Source organism: Tamandua tetradactyla, chromosome 8 (assembly GCF_023851605.1).
Source record: "Tamandua tetradactyla isolate mTamTet1 chromosome 8, mTamTet1.pri, whole genome shotgun sequence".
NCBI lineage: Eukaryota > Metazoa > Chordata > Mammalia > Pilosa > Myrmecophagidae > Tamandua > Tamandua tetradactyla.
The window spans coordinates 110614552-110631612 of record NC_135334.1 but is presented as its reverse complement, the minus strand read 5'-3'; the positions used below and the strand labels follow the sequence as shown (position 1 = coordinate 110631612).

The 17061-nt window shown below is 43.4% G+C and overlaps 1 protein-coding gene and 1 long non-coding RNA gene across 3 annotated transcripts in view; one reads left to right on the top strand and one right to left on the bottom strand.

Annotated features, from left to right (window-relative positions):
• Positions 1-17061, top strand: part of ABTB2 (ankyrin repeat and BTB domain containing 2) — a 177149-nt gene that overhangs the window by 54201 nt on the left and 105887 nt on the right. The gene's annotated exons all lie outside the window — the stretch shown is intronic.
• Positions 11663-13903, bottom strand: LOC143644856 (uncharacterized). 2 transcript variants are annotated; one of them, XR_013156909.1, is made up of 5 exons: positions 13660-13903; positions 13324-13433; positions 12362-12468; positions 11897-11997; positions 11663-11803 (listed from the first exon to the last, which is right to left on the bottom strand). It is a non-coding gene; the product is annotated as an uncharacterized LOC143644856 (long non-coding RNA). The 2 variants fall into 2 exon arrangements; XR_013156908.1 differs by having other exon boundaries at positions 11897-11982; positions 13660-13901.

Genomic DNA, 17061 nt, shown 5'->3' with positions numbered 1-17061 from the left:
AATGTACATCATTGATCTCAAATGGGGTTAAAGTAAGAAGTATAACCATTTCAGCCCAAATCCAGTCTTACTTCTGGGAAGACACATGCCACGATTCAGTTTTTTCTAAACTTTAATCATTTGTGTATCACTTCCATGATTTTCTCCAGACCTACGTATCACCTGTCTACATTTTACTTAATATTCCTCTTTAATTAGATTTTTTAAATTCAGTCTTGTTCTGAGTAGTAGTATACATAAAATTACAGGTTTGTTGGGCTTATTATATTTTTTTCCAACACATTACTATCAATTTTAAAAAATATTTTTCCAGGTTCAACTAAATTTCCAGGAATTCACTTGAAGAAACATTTCTCTAGTGCTTTAGATGAGCAATATATTTCTTTAGTAATGATTTAGAAGTAACTGTGGGAGGTGAGAGGGCCTATATTTAATGTATGCAATAATTTTAAGCCCCATTCTGATTTCAGAAATGCTAAAACGTCAAGGAAAGAAAATATGTACAAGCACTGTATAAAGTCTAAAGTACTATATGAAGGTGAGGATTTCTGTAAAATCTTCTCAAATATTAAAAAATAGGGCATTTAGAAGTATTGTTCATGATAGAACCAAAATAAAGATTAGAAAGAATCTCAGGATCCCCACACTATTTAAGATGTTTAAATAAAAAAAAAAAGTCTAAGAAAACGCTTCGTTCAGTTCACCAGTCTGTCATGTGCTCTCCTCCCTGGAGTGGACTGTGGCTGTTATATGTTCATGTGAGTAAGTGTGTGTGCCTCTCTCAAATAAGCATGCCTTGATTGGTAGCACTATTGCCCAGATATCTCAGATGGAGCCTCTTTTGCCTGAGCAAAGAGTAGTACCTCACCCAGGCAACTCTCATGCACTCCTACTATTCTATCCTTACAACCCTGTTAGACTTGACATTCTTTTTTTTTTTTTAAAGAAAAGTGTCTCTACTGATTTGTGCCTGATAATTCATGATCATTGCGGGGGGGGGGGAGGAATCAGAACTATGCAGAGAGAGCAATTTTACCCTATGATCCTACATTGTTAGTATTCATCCTTCCTATCTTTATAAGTCTATGTAGCATGTACCTTTAAAACATAAATGTGATCATGTTATATTTGCGGCTCTCTTTGTAATAAAATAGGTTCTCTCTTTTGCTGTGTTTTTGTAAAAAAAAACTCTTATCTTGCATAGATTTTTTTTTTTAACTCTTAGCCCTAAGGGAATAATACAAGCTAAAGAAGACCAGGTATAGGTATTTTTTGACCGCTTGTGTAATGAATCCACTTGAGAGCAATTTTTAATTCTGTTATTTTGTGTGTTTTTTTAAATTTTTTATAATAAAAAATTTTCATGTCCTAATGGTAACTCATATTTTTCCTTAAGAGAACAAAAATGGAGTGAATTAATAGTCATCTGCTTGTTTGTTGTCTGTTTTTAGTTGTCCTAGACAAGTGTTTGCTCAGTTGGTGTGCAGACATGGAAGTCAGCATTCTGGAAAAGTTGGGGTAGGGTAAGGCTTATAAAAAGCCCAAGACAGTAAGGGGGCAATTTGGGAGCCAAATCAAAATTCCATTGTAAGGTCAATACAACTAACTTCTTGAATTTTAGGATCCCATTTAAATGTCTTCAGAGACATTTTAGGATCCCACTCAAATGTCATCTGTCTATGTTAATTTGTTTTAAGGAAGCAGTGAGAGGTAAGGCAGTTGTGTGTGGTAAGGGTTGCAGTCAGCTGCTTGTCTGTCTAGAAGCTGGCCATCTAAACTAAAAAAATAAAAATAAAAATATGTGGAGCAAACAATATACGTTCTGGCCCAAATTGGGTCCAAGGGTGCGATTTGACCTCTGCTATGGAGATGCTTTTTTATGGATAGGCTTTGCTTTGGGTTTGGCTTCACTGTCTCTTGGGCTTTTAGTTACCTGCCCCCACAATCTCCCTTGTTCAGGTCCTAGGGCCTTGTGTCCTCCTGGCCCTCCACCAAGGCTCATTCTGGCTGACCTGCCAGGAAGGGCTATCTCATTGGTTGACTTTAAGGTCCTAAATAAGTCATTTGAATGGTAAGGAAGATTTGGGGTAGGGTAACTTGAGGTTATAACCTGAACAGAATTGGTTTGTGAGATCTTCTCAAGAAGTCCATGAGTTTCCTGGTGGTTTTCTGACTCTGCTGTTTACAAGTTGTGTGGTTTTAGGAGGCACATAGTTTCACTTCTCTAAGCCTTGTTTGCTACTCTGAGAATGGGGGTGATATATTGCTGCGCTGCCATGATCAATTGCCTTCATCAGATTCTAAATATGGGCCAAGATAAAGAGTAACACTTCAATGTTAAGGGAAGCTAAGTAAATCGTCACAGGACTCGATTGACAAGCAGGTCAGTCTACACCTAGAATTACAAGAATTGTGTTAGGTTCGCTCTTGCCAGCCTTGTCAGAACTTGACTGATCATAGATTTATGCCATTGACCAACTTTCTTTAAGGGAAGAACCAGTTTTCAAGGCAGTACTCATGCCAGAATTGGAAAAGCAGGTTTCCATGTGGTGAGTGTGACCTCGGTGAAAATGGCCATAGCATTGGTCTCCATTTGAAGGCAGAAGTAGGGTCGGGAGTTTGTGTTTAATAGCACCAGAGGGACTGTAAACGTCACTGCTGATGTGACCACATAGATGCAGGAGTCTCCTGAGGAAAACTGTGCTTCGTGTCAGGGCAGTAAGTGCAGAGCATTTCCATGTAGATTTTGTAACAGCCCCTCCACCTTCCTCATACACCAGGGAGTGATTTCAGCAGCACAGAAGCCTGGCTTGTAGGGAAGTGGCCTTGGAACCACGGCTGAGGGTCATCCTTCATTGTCATCCACTGTGGACGTCTGAGCTCCTTAATGACCCCTCCCGTCCCTACCCTCACTCTGGGCTGGAAACATGACTAAGATGACTGATGATGCAGTGGGAGAACAACGCATCAAGGGGAATCTGTCCCTTTGTTACAGCCTCGCAGACCCTATTCAAAGTGCACAGAAAACTCAGAAGGGCACTCTTTTGAGGGACCCAGCTATTGGCAATCTTTAGTTTTCCCTGCACTTATGATGCCTCCGAAGAGTGTCCTCATATCTGGTTCCTCTTCTTTGTTTATGTGATGGGGTGTTTTTAGGTGATTGGATGATTTGCTGAAAATAAAGGTCATATGAATTAAAGGATAGGGAGAGGTACAGATAGATATTTTACATAATAGTAGTAAAATATGAATGGTAGACTCTAGTCTAAATGGCAGATATACAGGGGTTCACTGTAAAATGCTTTCAGCTCTGCTGTATATTTGAAAATTCTAATTGTCGGAGACAGTGAATTGAAATATCTAGATATGAAACTTTAAAAAGAATGGCAAAAAGGATTTTTTATTAATTTGGTCTTCTGCCCTCCCCCGTACTGCTTCCCCCTTTTGACAAGCTCCGTTGTCTTCGTGGTTTATCCGTTGTGTGTTGAGCAGCCCTGAGTGACCTGTGGTGGCGCGATGGCCCAGGCCCCTGTTACTGCAGCCCTATTCTTTCATTCCTTTGGGAGGCGGGCCTGCAGCAGTAGGAGATGGTCCGTAAGAGGGGGAAAAACAAAACAGGAAACACAGACTTAGGAGGGGTTTGTGCTGCTGTTATTTCGAGGGTTCAGGAAAAGCTACTCCACAGAGGTGACATTTGAGCCAATACCTAAGTGAAGAGGAGCCAGCCATGCCAGGAGATAGGAGTGAGCATTTCAGGTGGAAAGAGCAGTAGGCACAGAAGCCTGGAGGTGGGAGAAAAGCTCGGTGTTCTTGAGAAAGGAAAACAAGGCTGGTGTGTATGAAAGGAAGGGAGGGGCTGAAAGGCAGTCATGGGAAGTAGCCAGTGGCTTACCTGGCAAGCCCCAGAGTGCTCCTCCACTGAGGGGAAGGGCGGGGGGGACAGCCATTACAACGGAGGGGTGAGCTCGACCACCCTACTCTGCAGCTCTCACTCACATTGCGTATGATGTGAAGGCGTCCCCAAAGTCTAGACGTGTGTGTGATGGTCTTAGTTAAGGCAGTGAGACTGCATGCTTTGTAGAAAGCTGTCTCCAGAAACTAAGAATTTGGAAGAAATGACTATGGTGATGACTCTCAATCAGTCATTCATAGTTGCAGAACTTCTCTGCCCCCATCCCAGGAGGAGATCAATTCTGTTGGTGCAGTATTATGACACCGTAAAATGGGCTTTGGGGTATGTATGTGTACAGTTCTGAATTTCAACACATGTATGTACCCCCATAATCAGAATTCAGAATCATTCCCTAAAGCTCCTTCCTGCTTCCCTTCAGTCATAGACTCTCCCTCCCTGCAAGTCCTGGCAACCACTCATCTGTTCTCCATCATGATAGTCCTGTCTCTTGAGAATGTCATATAAATGGAAACATATAGTATGTAACCATTCAAGACTGGCTTCTTTCATTCAGCATCAAGCCCTGTGAGTGCTTTTTAAGCCTCCAAGGGGACATTTTGAGAATACCAGTTAAAAGCCTTTTGTTCTGCTGGAGGTAATGGGTGGGAAAGAAGGGGCATGCAGATGGCTAGGGTGGATGGCGTGAACCAGAACTAGATGTGAAGACCTAGAAAGGGCACCAGGAACGGAACTTTAGCAAAGGAGCTTAGGTATTTAATTGGAGTTCTTACAACGTTTTCTGCTTTAAATGTGGAGTGTAAATCTTTGTTTTCCCCCAAGGAACCTCCAGTAGTGTTGGCTTATGGGTTGGATTTAGTGGGGTGATGTGCCAAAAGGCCAGTTTTTCTCCAGTACAGGCAGGGTGGAGGACAGAAGCTGCTGCCCATTGGGATCCAGTCCATCCCAGTGTTAAATGCTTGCTTCAGGGGAGTGACTTTAAATAGAAGAAGAAACCATCAGAAGTCAAAGGATTGAGGATGGAAGTCCCTGTTTTTTTGAAAAATAGCAAAATTGAGATGTGCTAGGAGCAGGCTTGGACGATCTCAGCCAGCTCTTGAAAAGGGTGGAACCCCTGAGTGAAGCGAGTAGTTTTTGCACATGTGTGGCAGGACCAAAGGACAGGCCCGTGAGCTCCTGCATTCCTGGCTGTGCTACCTCCATCAGCCCTACTCTGGCCTCCCTGAGATAGCATGTGTAGAACAGCTTTGTAAATCGTAAGCCTTTTTATTGTTATGGTCCATTTCTACACCTTCAGAGTTAAGAGGCCTGCAAGTTTAATTAAAAGGGGAAAAAATAAAAAGGACCAACCTGTTTTTTCAATGGCAAGGACATGGCTGCCATGTTCCTCTGGTTACTGTCAGAGCAAAGCATGCACCGGTTCCTGCTGCATAATTATGAATCCCCAGAGACCCCTGATAGTGATCGATAGCACCAGCCCAGCTCTGGAGCTCTCATAATGAGCTGTGCAGCCCTGCCAGAGTACCAGCCAGCCTCGGGGAAACCACCCCTCCCCCACATCCCCACTTGCCACCTCGGTTGGGTTTCCCGTTGATTGGCAGAGGCCCCGTTATTTCTGCCTGAGCTGTCTGACAGCCCCTCGGCCTGCTCTCATTATGTCGGGTCTATTTTCGGGCCATGGTGACCCCAGGAAGGCTTTATCAGATTGTCCAACTGACCATGACCAGCTCTCCAGCACCTGCCTCCCTTGCTGATAGAGGGGGGAAGGTGTTTATTCACAGCAGAATTGGTGTCTGATTGACTGGCCAGGGTCCCAGGCTGACTGGCTGGCTGAGTGTCAGTGATGAAAACAGGAGTCTGCCTCGCCACCCAGCCTCATTAAGGCCCCTCGGTCCTGGAAGTATCTAGCCAGGCATGTGGAAGCACATTGCCTGCTGCCGTTGTTTGGCAGGCTTCCGGCTGCAGTGGTGTAACTTGGACCCATTTCTTAGCATTTTGATCGTCCTTTGCTTCCCCTCTCTTTTCTTGTTGCAATTATCCTTTCCCTCTTCTTCTTCATCTTTCTCTAATTTCCCCTAAGTGGTGCTTCCTCACCTTTGTCTACCCTCACGCCTTTCTCCTAGTATCAGTTTTTAGGGAAGCCAATCAGCTGATTATTGTTTGGGGATGAATTATTAGTGTCCTGTTTTTTAATAGAATCACTGATGCTGTCTGTTTCTTTCAGGCACCCAAGATATACAGAGTTCCTGTAAGGCAGCCCGGGCTCTGGGGCCCGTCTCTCTGATAAATGTGGCAAATGACCCATTTCACTGGGAACATGAAATCAATGAGGTCCTTTAGGGTTCCACATGGGTCATTTGTTAATTGATTACTAGTGGCCTTAGAAGGAAAGGGTTTTTCCAAAGCAAGCCATTTCTGTTCTCCCCAGTGATGGGATTTGGCTCACTGCCTCATTTAAGCTCAGTATCCCTGGACTGAGCCCCGATTGCTTAGCTGAGAAACGTGGATAGATCCTTCCTGCTCAAAGTGCAGTCCCTAGAACAGCAGCATCAGCCTTACCAGGAAGCTTGTTAAAAATGCAGACCCTCTGGCCCCACTCCAGACCTGCAAATCAGAGCCTGTATTTTTAAAAGATCTGAGGGATTCATGTGCATGGTACAGTTTGAGAAGCTCCGTACAAGGACATTATAAATCAGTGTAGAGAGGCCCTCCTTAGAGATACCAACAAGTAAAAGGACTTAGCAACTTACTTCCATAAAAGTAGCTAGTAAAGAGTTTTCTCTTCCTTCTGGCTTTGGAGGAAACCTTGTTAGGAGACAAGAAAACCAGTTTGAAGCATGGTTGCTGAGATTAAGGAACCAAATGTGGATCTTAGGACCAGGTTTCCTGGCAGTACCTTCTCCCTATTCTTAGAGAAATGTTCTGATGTTGAAAGACCACCTAACAAAAAGTAAGTTGTGTTTTCAAGGGCCATCTTGTGATGATCCCCTCTGCTGGCTGGCATTTAATTGTGATGTTTCTTTCATCTTGACCCACGCTTTAAATTACTATTACTCACCTTTGCTTAAATTTGAGACTGAAGCTTAGATTTAACGGGATGGTATCTTTTCTCAAAGTATGTATTTTTGTGTTTGCTACGTGAACGTGCACTATTTTAACCAAAAGAGAATTTTTATGATTTTATTATAAAATGCACGTTCAGTGTAGACAAACGTAAGAAAAACATGAATCAGCAAAAAGAAGCACATTAAAATCTATAACTGTGGTACCTGGAGATCGTGTGTTTCCTTCATGACGTTGACGCATACATAGAGATTTTCTTTAAAAAGTATGATCTTTCTCTCCATACTGTTTTATAAGCTGCTTTTCACTTGTCTCTGCCTCTGTCTACACTTGCTCATCTTCTCTCTGTGTCTGCATCCCTATGTCTCTTTTTTTATTTTTTGTTGATATATATTATATATTCACATTGCTTGATATATTATAAATATCTTTGCAAGTCAATAGATGGCTCTTCTATTTATTCATTTTTAATGCCTTAGAGTATTTCCATTATATGGGAGGGTCTATATAATAGATTTATTTAATCTTAATGTATCACCTACTACTGGGCATTTTGGTTTACAGTTTTTTCTACTATAGCAATACTTTCATGAATCCATGTGTAGCAAAATATTTGCACATAGTCTAGATAACTTAAGATAGCTTTTGAATATGTATGAAAACCTATTATTTCAGCAAGAGAAGAAGCACAGAGTTCCATGAGCTTAGATTGACAATTAGACTTGATTCTAACCTGAGATGTAGCTTTGTGTGTATTAACAGCAAGTTTAGGAAACTAAGCAGCCAATATCCTTGAACTAGAAAAGTACAGTTTCATTGTGGCAAACTAGCTCTTAGGGATCCTGTGAGTTTTTCTGAAGAAAACAGGATTCTAGTGCAGCCATCTGTGGCCTCCTGCTAGGCAGGCCAGTGAGGCCAGAGTCCAAAGAATCTTGTTTTCTCTCCTTTGTCGATAAGCATGGTTGGCAAAGCTTTGGCAATAGTTACAAGATTAACTCCACAAAGGAGCGCATGATGCCTCTTTTGTAAATGAGTGGGAAGGATCACGCTGCATGTAGGAATTGGGACCACACCCTGGAGGAGGGATTGAGAGTAGAATCAGGGTTTCAGTTGGAGCCAGAACAGATCTAAGGCTTGGGTTTGGGAATTCCGTTTCAAGTCAGTACAGATTTGGGAGGAACCAAAAGTGGAGCATCCACGTGTGGGAGGACAGCGCCAGCCTGGGTGGAAGCAGGATCGGCTGTCTCAGTAAGAAGATCTTGGAGAACCCTCACTAAATGTCTACCTAAGGCATGTCTGAGCCTGTACACAGGAGGGGTGGGGGGCGGGTGGCCCACTCCTCATCCAGAAAGGATTGCCAGGTGTCTCATCAGTGCTGAGACTGGTTTGGAGGGAAGGTTCCCATTCCTGGGGTGCTTAGAGCTTTATAGCTTGTCCTGGTATGTTCTGGGCTCCCCCATGTAAGCTACCACCAATTCAAACGCTACCACCTCCCCCGGCTTGATACAACTGCTCCTATCTTGCTTTTACTGTCACATTTTTCCCCATTATACTACAGTGAGGTATAGAGGACGAACAGTGCAGTATAGAATAAGCAAGCTCTCTGGGATGATTTTGGGTCCACCAGCTTTTCATGTAGTATTCCAGCTCCTCCAATTACTGTGCAGCCCTTGGGTAAATTACTTAGGTTCTCTGAGCCTGAGCATCCTCACTTGTAAAACAGGGATAATGATACCTATGTCATAGGGTGGTTGTAAACATTAGAAGTAATGACATAAAAAGTACCCCCTTAGTTTCTGGCTAGATAGTAGATGCTTAAATGTACGTTATTTGTAAAGCTTAGTGTAGTCTAGTCTGCAAGGGCTGGTGGATTATTGTAGGCAGACCCCTTAGACATGCCTGTTGGGTTAGCAGCAGGAGCCCTGAGGTCAGAAAGCTTAGGATAGATATTGTGCCTCCCAGACCTAGGTTGGGAAAACAATCGCTGCCAAGAGATCATAGAGTTTGTGCCTTTCTGAAATGGCAAAGGGTGAAAGTGAAGGCCCCAAGGCAACCAACCGTAGAAACTAGGAAGGAACTGTGCAGCTGCAGGCTGCAGCAGAGAACTTTGAGAGAGCACGGCCAGGACTGTGTGACGCTCTTCTCTCCGACCTGTACGTAGGGACCAGACATGCCCAGCAGCCAGGAAGCAGAGCTGCCGCCCAGGAATTCTCCTGGTTTCAGCGTCTTGACTCTGGACATGTCCCTCTCATTTTTGAGGTGCTATGTGGTGTGGTAGTGAAGACCACAGTGCCTGGGGTACGAATTGAGCCCTATGCCTCCTGGCTGCATGTTCTCAGGAAAGTAATTAGCCTCCTCGTGACTAGTTTTCTCCCCTGTTGGATGGAGATGACAGTAGTACCTGTCCCACACTATGGGGTTGTGAGGATTAAATGTGGTTCTGTATGAAAAGCATTTATAATAGTAACTGACTAGAGAAGGCATCGTATTTATAAGTGTGTTTGCTAATACCTTCTGGGTTTGGATCGCTATGCCTCAGGCCTTTCATCTTAACATCTTATTTCTTCTCAAGGGTAGAATCCACGTCTGATCCATTTAATCCTCTCAATGCATGGTACAAAGTAAGGATTCATTAATATTTGTTGAATGAATAGATGAGAAAAGTTCAGGCTGTGGTACCAGAGAAATTGAGGTTCAGATTCTGGCTGTTGCCCTGTTTCTGGTTTTTGGACATGTAACTGACTTCTGGCCTCATTTCCTTATCTGTAAAATAGAATAAAATAGTATACTCCTGATAGGGTTGCAGTGAAGATTGAGTTAAAGGATGCATGGAAAACACTGGCACATAGTAAGCTTCCAGGAAATGGCAGTGCTGATGCCGATGAATGAAATAGTGCCTCGGTGATGCTCATTCAACTGTGTATGAGATGGATGGTCTATGCATTTATTCAAGTTTCATCTTTAAGTAAGAGGATAGTTTTGTAATGAGTTAATAATTAACAAGTTATTATAGTTACTGAATCATAACATAGATGCTTTCTTACTTTCTAGTGTATTGTAGAATAGCCAAAAGTAAGTACCTGAAACTACTAACTCACTGAACTGTAACCCTGATGCCTTGATCTTTGATGATGATGCTTTATTATGTAACTATATAGTCTTTACCTTGGACTGTAAAGCTTTGTGATAACTTGTAACTTGTCCCGCTTGTACTCCCTTATCTTGTTATACAACTTTGAAGTCCCTTAATGTTTATTAGTGAAGGAACCTGACTCATCTCAGAACTAACCCACCCTACTCCCTAGGCTATCTTACTAGACAAAGCTCATTCTAACCAAGATTGGCCTGTCTGGCATGCTCAGTACCTTAAACCTTAACCTGTAGGTGACCTGTACCTCATTATATTAATAAAAATCACACCTGTTATCATGTTAAGACCACCATTTTCTTGTATGTGTTCTGTGACTGAGCATGTAATCAATCTGCACATGCTCAATAGTTAGGCTATTGCTACCTTCATCATTTCAAGCCATTATACTTGTTATCCTAAACTTGCCTGTCTTCAAATACTGTGAAGCTCTCAGAGTTACTGCAGTTCAGGGAGACAGATGTAAGGCCCATAACCCTCCTGTTCTTCTTGCTTTGTGCTTTGCCATAAAGCTGTTTCCCCCTTTGAAACCCTGGTGTCACAGGATTGGTCATTGTATGCATCAGGCAGAGGACCCACACGGTGGTTGGTATCAGTTTCTGGTTTCTGATTTGCTTCCCCAGTGACTGTCAGAACACCAGAGAGAAACCGGGACCCCTCTGCACACACCCCTTCTCCCACCTCCCACATCCATGCCTGTAGAGCTGCCTTTCTGGGTGTACTTTTCAAAAGCAATTATCATATTAGACCACCCCAGAGGTTCATGGTGGTCTTTGGAGCTGTACTTTTGTAGTGCCCGGGATTGCAGGCATCTTCCCAACCTGTTTGTGGTGGTAGGCTGACTCAGAGCCCATCTGCTAAGCATTTCCAAGTTGGCTTTGAGTCTCGTGCATAGAAATGCTAGCATACAGCTTTGTGTGTGTGCAGGGAGTTAGTTCTCCCGAAGGTGCCTATGAAATTTCTACTCCAACCGGAGTAGTTGGACATTTGGGAGACCTAGAAGGCAGTGAACAGCATTATAGACAAGCTCACGCTCTAGAGGGTAGGAAGTCAGCCACAGGACACGCTCTTTCCCTCAGGGGTCCACAGGGGCTCATGACACTCAGCCGTTCCTTCACTGTGTCCAGACAGAAGCCTGGAACATCGCTTAGCCTTAGTTTCCTTATCTGTAGAACTTCTATTAACTAACTCGCTATTCGCCAAAGTGATTCTTAGATCACTGGTCATGTGAAAAGGCATCGCAAGAAAAGGTTCCATGGCCAAATATGTTGAGAAGATGCATTATACTGTCTCTTCCTCTTAGCATTTTATAACACATAGTTGTATATTTAAGGCTCTGAGAAATCCTGTAGCAAATAAACCTACTTAATGTTGGATAACCCAGTAGTGCCCGAGTTAAATTCACCAAGAACACTTCCCCCCACACACACATAAAACATCTATTAACATCCTTAGGAGCTAGGAGGAAACACTTAAGAAATGCTGGGCTGTCTAATTATCCCAAAATAGTTTCTAATAAATGATATGTGAGGTTTAAGAGATGAGAACTTAATATTTTTTAATAAGATGTTAGGAAATGATGGAATTAAAAGTATTTGGTAGGGTGGGCCACGGTGGCTCAGCTCAGCAGGCAGAGTTCTCACCTGCCATGCTGGAGACCCAGGATCGATTCCCATTTTTTGCTTGCCCATGCAAAAAAAAAAAAAATTATTCGGTAAGTATTTTTTTGTAGCTAGTCACTATTAGATTTGATCATAAAATACTTATTGTCTTACCAACTCATTGTCCTCTTGAAATACTAGTGTCATGACATGCTGAAAGATGCCTTTCTGAACTTGAGTGATGATGGTGAGATATGAAACTGTAAAGACAGTATCTGTGAGAGCATGGATTAGTAGGGTTGCATCCAGTGGTTTCATTTGACCCCTTAAATGCACATTTCTCAGGCAAATGAACAGTCCTGAACCAGCCCCTGACCCAAACTCTGGTAAAACTTTGAGTTAAACTCTAACTCAAACTCTGGAGAGCTATGTGGAAGACCTGAGGGGTAAATTTGTCCTGAAATACATTTTTCATATATTTTTTGTGTTTGGGACTATCATTTCTCTGTAAAATTGCCTTGCAAGTGGAATGGCTTTGAGAAACATTTGAAAATTTGAGCATCCTCATGGCTATGCTGTAGAAATTGGGATGAATTAACAGACTCCCTCCCCCACTCCCCTCCAAGCCTGCTTGCTTACTTCCTTCCAACTGCTGCTTCTGGTAAGGGATGTAAAGATGGATCTGTAGGTCAACGTTAATCTGGACCTGAAAGTTCATTAGGTCACTTCTGAAACCTGTTTTCTAACTAAACAAGAAACAATGGGTCAGCTGAGAATTCCTGTTGACTGTTGTAGTCTTCCCAGCCGGGCATCCTTCTCACCCCTTTGCCCTGTGGTTGGTCAAGCTAATTTGATTTGACATCCTGCTATTCAAGATCTGTCAAGTATTGTAACCCTAAACAGGACTCATATTGAAAAGCATACTCAAAATTTATGTAATCCAGATGTGTATACCAATAAGGCAGAGAGATGAAATGGCATGCTTGGGGCGTAGGGCGAAGAATCCCACTGCCCTATATTTTTCCCATATGGCATATATAGCCAAGTGGGATTTTTTGCATTAATATTTCCCCTTAAGACTAGTAACTGGATTATGAAGTATAACATCAAATAAGTACCAGCATCAGTTTTATTTGCAGCCAAGAATAACTGATTAAGTTGTGGGGAGATAGACAGCCATCTATTCTAAACAGTCTTTAAAACATCTGAATTGGTCAGGACCCTTTAACAGTGTGTTCTTTGTCATTAGTAGTCATGCTGAGTCAGGATTTCTGACATTACCTCTCTAATGTTGAATTTTTTCTGTTTGAACATTTCCTTTTTCTAGTTTTAGGGTCTGTGGTCTCATACAGAAGCCCATCTAAGAAACTAAGGTTTTGACTTCTTGAGTTGTCAGTTCAAAGTCCTCCCAAGTTGACAGTGCCCAAATGCTGTTTGTTTTTCTGGAAGCTTGATGGGAGAATGAGTGAAATGTGTAAACCTCACTGTTCGGTGCTTGACAGCAGCCTCACTTGAAGAAGTGAAGGCCGTACTCCCTCTCCACCACCCAGCAGTGGTCCCACTTTGTAAATACTTCTAGCAAGGTAGTACAGGAGACCCACCTGTGAAGATGACCCCGGTCCTTTGTCCAGCATACCTGATGGGTCCTTTGTCCGGCTCACCTGATGGGTCCTTTGTCCGGTTTACCTGATGGGTCCTTTGTCCGGCTTACCTGATGGGATAGTGCATGTAAGCAGTTCTGGGTTGAAAGCATTGGTGTTTTTTACATGAAAGGGCAGAAGAGTGCATGATTATTCCTTAGCATGCTGTGTGCATAATTAGCAACCACTCTTCACCTGCCCCAGGGAAACTTGTCATTCCAGTTCGTAAAAGCAGGTGAAAAATGATCCAGAGAGAAAAGGGCAAAGTCAGGATCGAAATAAGTAGGGATGACTTACCATGGACCGAGGTGTCTATAAAAACCATGGCTGTGGTTGGTATCAGTGTCATCTGTGCATGTTTCTAGGCAAGAAACCAGGGATTCGATGACAGTTGCAGGTCCCTTTATGGCAGAATAATAGGAAAACAATGCCCCATATTCAGGGGAAGTTTGTGGCCTGGCATCATCCCTACCATCTCCCTTTAATGAAAGGACACTGGAGGAAGTCTGATGCATGCTGTTATCACGGCAGGGATGAGACAGTTCTCACTGGGATTTGAGGGGTGTGGACTAGCTGTTCTTTTGTCATAATGTATAGCCCTAATTCCAGAGGGTGAGCAGGGCATTGCCTGTAGCTCACTCTCCTTCCAGAGCCCCAGCCTGTGGGCTGCAGCCATCCTCTGAGTCAGGTCTTGAGCAAGGAATGCTGTCACTGATCCAAGCCGAATAGGTACTAAGGGCTGGAATCTGACTTTTCCTGTTGGGTTTTGAGTTTAGGGAGTCAGTGTGTGATGTGATTAGGCCCCGTCATTTACCTCGTAGATACAGTGCAGGAGGTGAATGAGGGATCTTGACAGAGGCTGCCTGTGTGGCGTGCACCCCGTGACGTTTCTACCCCAGGAGCGTCCAGCACCTCTGCGGGGCCGCGGTGGCCCTGCATGGGGATCTGGGATTGGCCCCCAGGCAGGAGTCGGATGAGGCTGCTCGTCCAGTTCTCTCAGCTGACGTCATCACCCCCACATGGTCTGGAATGACTGGTGGCCTCTGGGGAGGAGAGCAAGGCTGGACAGGGAAAGGCAGGAAATGTTTCCAGGTTAGGAACCTGCAGTGAATTTTCAAAGCAAGTTTGGGCTGACCTGCATATTTAATAGGATCCCTGTGCCTCCCACCTAGGACACAGTGAGACCTGCTGGCCAAGAAAAATGGCCTGTCCTTTCTTTTTGCTTTTTTCTCATTTTAATGTAAGTCAGCTGAGGTGCACAATTTTCTTATGTAATCCATTCCAATATACTATGTAGTGATCCATCACTTGATGAGTTTATGCTTAAGACCATCCTAGAAGGGCTGTAACCAGAACCGACCTAACCAGTTAATAAAGGGCAGAAACCCCCTCAGGGGAACTGGGGCAGCAAGCCTGATGGTTAGAGCTTCATGGGGGGAGTTTCTCAGTATCGATTTGAATCCTGGCTCTGTGGTACTGGTTGTGCCCTTGGCTTCTCTGACCTTCCGTTCTCTTCCTGTAAACAGTACCATGTCATCAACTGGTATGTGAATTTAGTGCACTTAGTACATAATAAGTGCTCAGTAAATGTTAGCTGTGAACATGACTGTGTTATCCCTTCTCCCATAGCAACAGCCTGTTTTGGAGTGATGCCTTCAATACAGCTAGGGGTGTCTAATTTCCTTCCTCTTTCCTACAGTGGTGCTCTACCCTCGCATATAATGGGATGCAAGTTTTTAGGGCCTTGGCCCTTTAAGCCAGACTGTGGGGCTACCATCAGTTCTCCCCCTCTAGGGAGCCCACTGTCAGATTAAAGCTTGTTCCTCTGAGTATGTCAGCATCGCTCAGCCTTGAAGCCCCTCAAGGTGGTCACAATTCCGATGGATAGTGGCATCTTTAAGAGGAAGCGTGAACGCTCTAGGTTGCTGTTAGCTGCATGGCTGGGGTCAAATGCTGGCTTTTGTTGGGTGGGGAGTTCAGCAGAGACAGCTGGCTGTGCCCCTCCCACATCTCTTGCTGGTTTACTCTCCAAAGCAGTGAGTCTAGAGTCAGCTGAGGTTCACCAACAGAGAGAATTCCAGATCTTCCAAAAATAGGCTCAGCCCTATACAGCATGAATTTTCTCTCCAGATTGCAGCATGGGTTTATTCTAAAAGAAAACATATAACAGCAACAACAAAAACAGAATCCTGGTGTTTCCGATGTTCACTTCTTTAAGGCGTCATGGTCTTAAACCAGGGAAAAGGAGGGCATGAGCCGTGTGAAAAAAGTCGGACCAAAATTATTTTCCTCTCCCTTCTTCCCCCAGGTCCCAGAAATAGCATAAAGAACATAATAATAGCTAAAAGTATGGAGTGCTTACTAAGTGCCTAGCACTGTTTAGACACTTTAACTCAATCCTTACAACAACCCTGTGAGATAAGCGCTGTTTTTGTTATTTTCCTTTTACAGATAGAGGAAGGGACTCAGGCACAGAACAGTTAAGTAACTTGTTGAAGGTCACACAGCAAACAAAGGGCAGAGTGAGTTTTAGAACACAATGTGGACCTAGAGGCTGTATGTGTAACCACACACAGCCTTGTACTGCCTCTCATGCTTGTTATAAGATAGTTGTAATTACGTAGAGAAACCACCTACACGTGATAAAATGGCATAGTGTATACACATACATTGTACGAATGTCAGTTTCCTAGTTTTGATATTACGCTATAGGTAGCACGATGTAACCATTGGGTTAAACTGGTGAGGGGTACACAGACTTTGTATTATTTTTGCAGCTTCCTTTGAATTTATAATTATTAAAAAGAAAAAAGTTCAAGTAAACAAACCACAGCTAAGGTTGTATTGAGTTCTTATTGTATGCCAAACACTGTGCTAGGCATTTCACATTCATTATTTTATATAACCCTCCCAGCGACCCAGTTAGGTGACGGATAAGGAAACTGAGGCTTTGGCAAGGTCAAATAAATTGCATAAATTCACATAGAAAGTGGTGAGGTTGGAATATGAACCTGGGTCTTTCTGACTCCAGAGCAGAGCACACAATGCTCCTTTGTAAGTGAGGATACTTGAAAGGTGGATGGAGTGGGAGCCCAGCTCTGTGTCAGACTCAGACTGCCCTGGACCTTTTTTTTCAGTCTGTGACAAGCCTGAGAAGGAATTGAATCAGAGTCCGTTGCTGTCCTTTTCGCTTTGCTCTCTTTCTCCTCCAAGAATTTGCAGGCCATGAAAGTTCAGTAACCCTTGGAAGTATTTCTTTGAGACTGAATTAGCTTTTTTACCTTGAGCAAATTAAATTCCCTGAGCTGTTTTCCTCATCTGTCTGGTGGAACTGATAATGGGTACCTCCTAGTATTACAAACATCAGCTGCAATGATGTACATGGGTGCTCCTTAAAAGTTAATTTCCAGGGCCACGGTGGCTCAGCAAGCAAGAATGCTCACCTGCCATGCCAGAGGACGCGGGTTCGATTCCCGGTGCCTGCCCATGTAAAAAAAAAAAAAGTTAATTTCCATTTGCTCATTCAGTAAGCATTGAGCCCCTACTAGGTACAACATACAGCATTGCATTAGCCAGTCAAAGCCACTGTCTAGGATGCCAGGGATGCTAGGAGGAATATACTGTGGTCCCACCACCAAGGAACATGTGATTGAGCAAGTGACCTACGCTGTGGAAAAGACCATTTTTGTGTGTTTATAG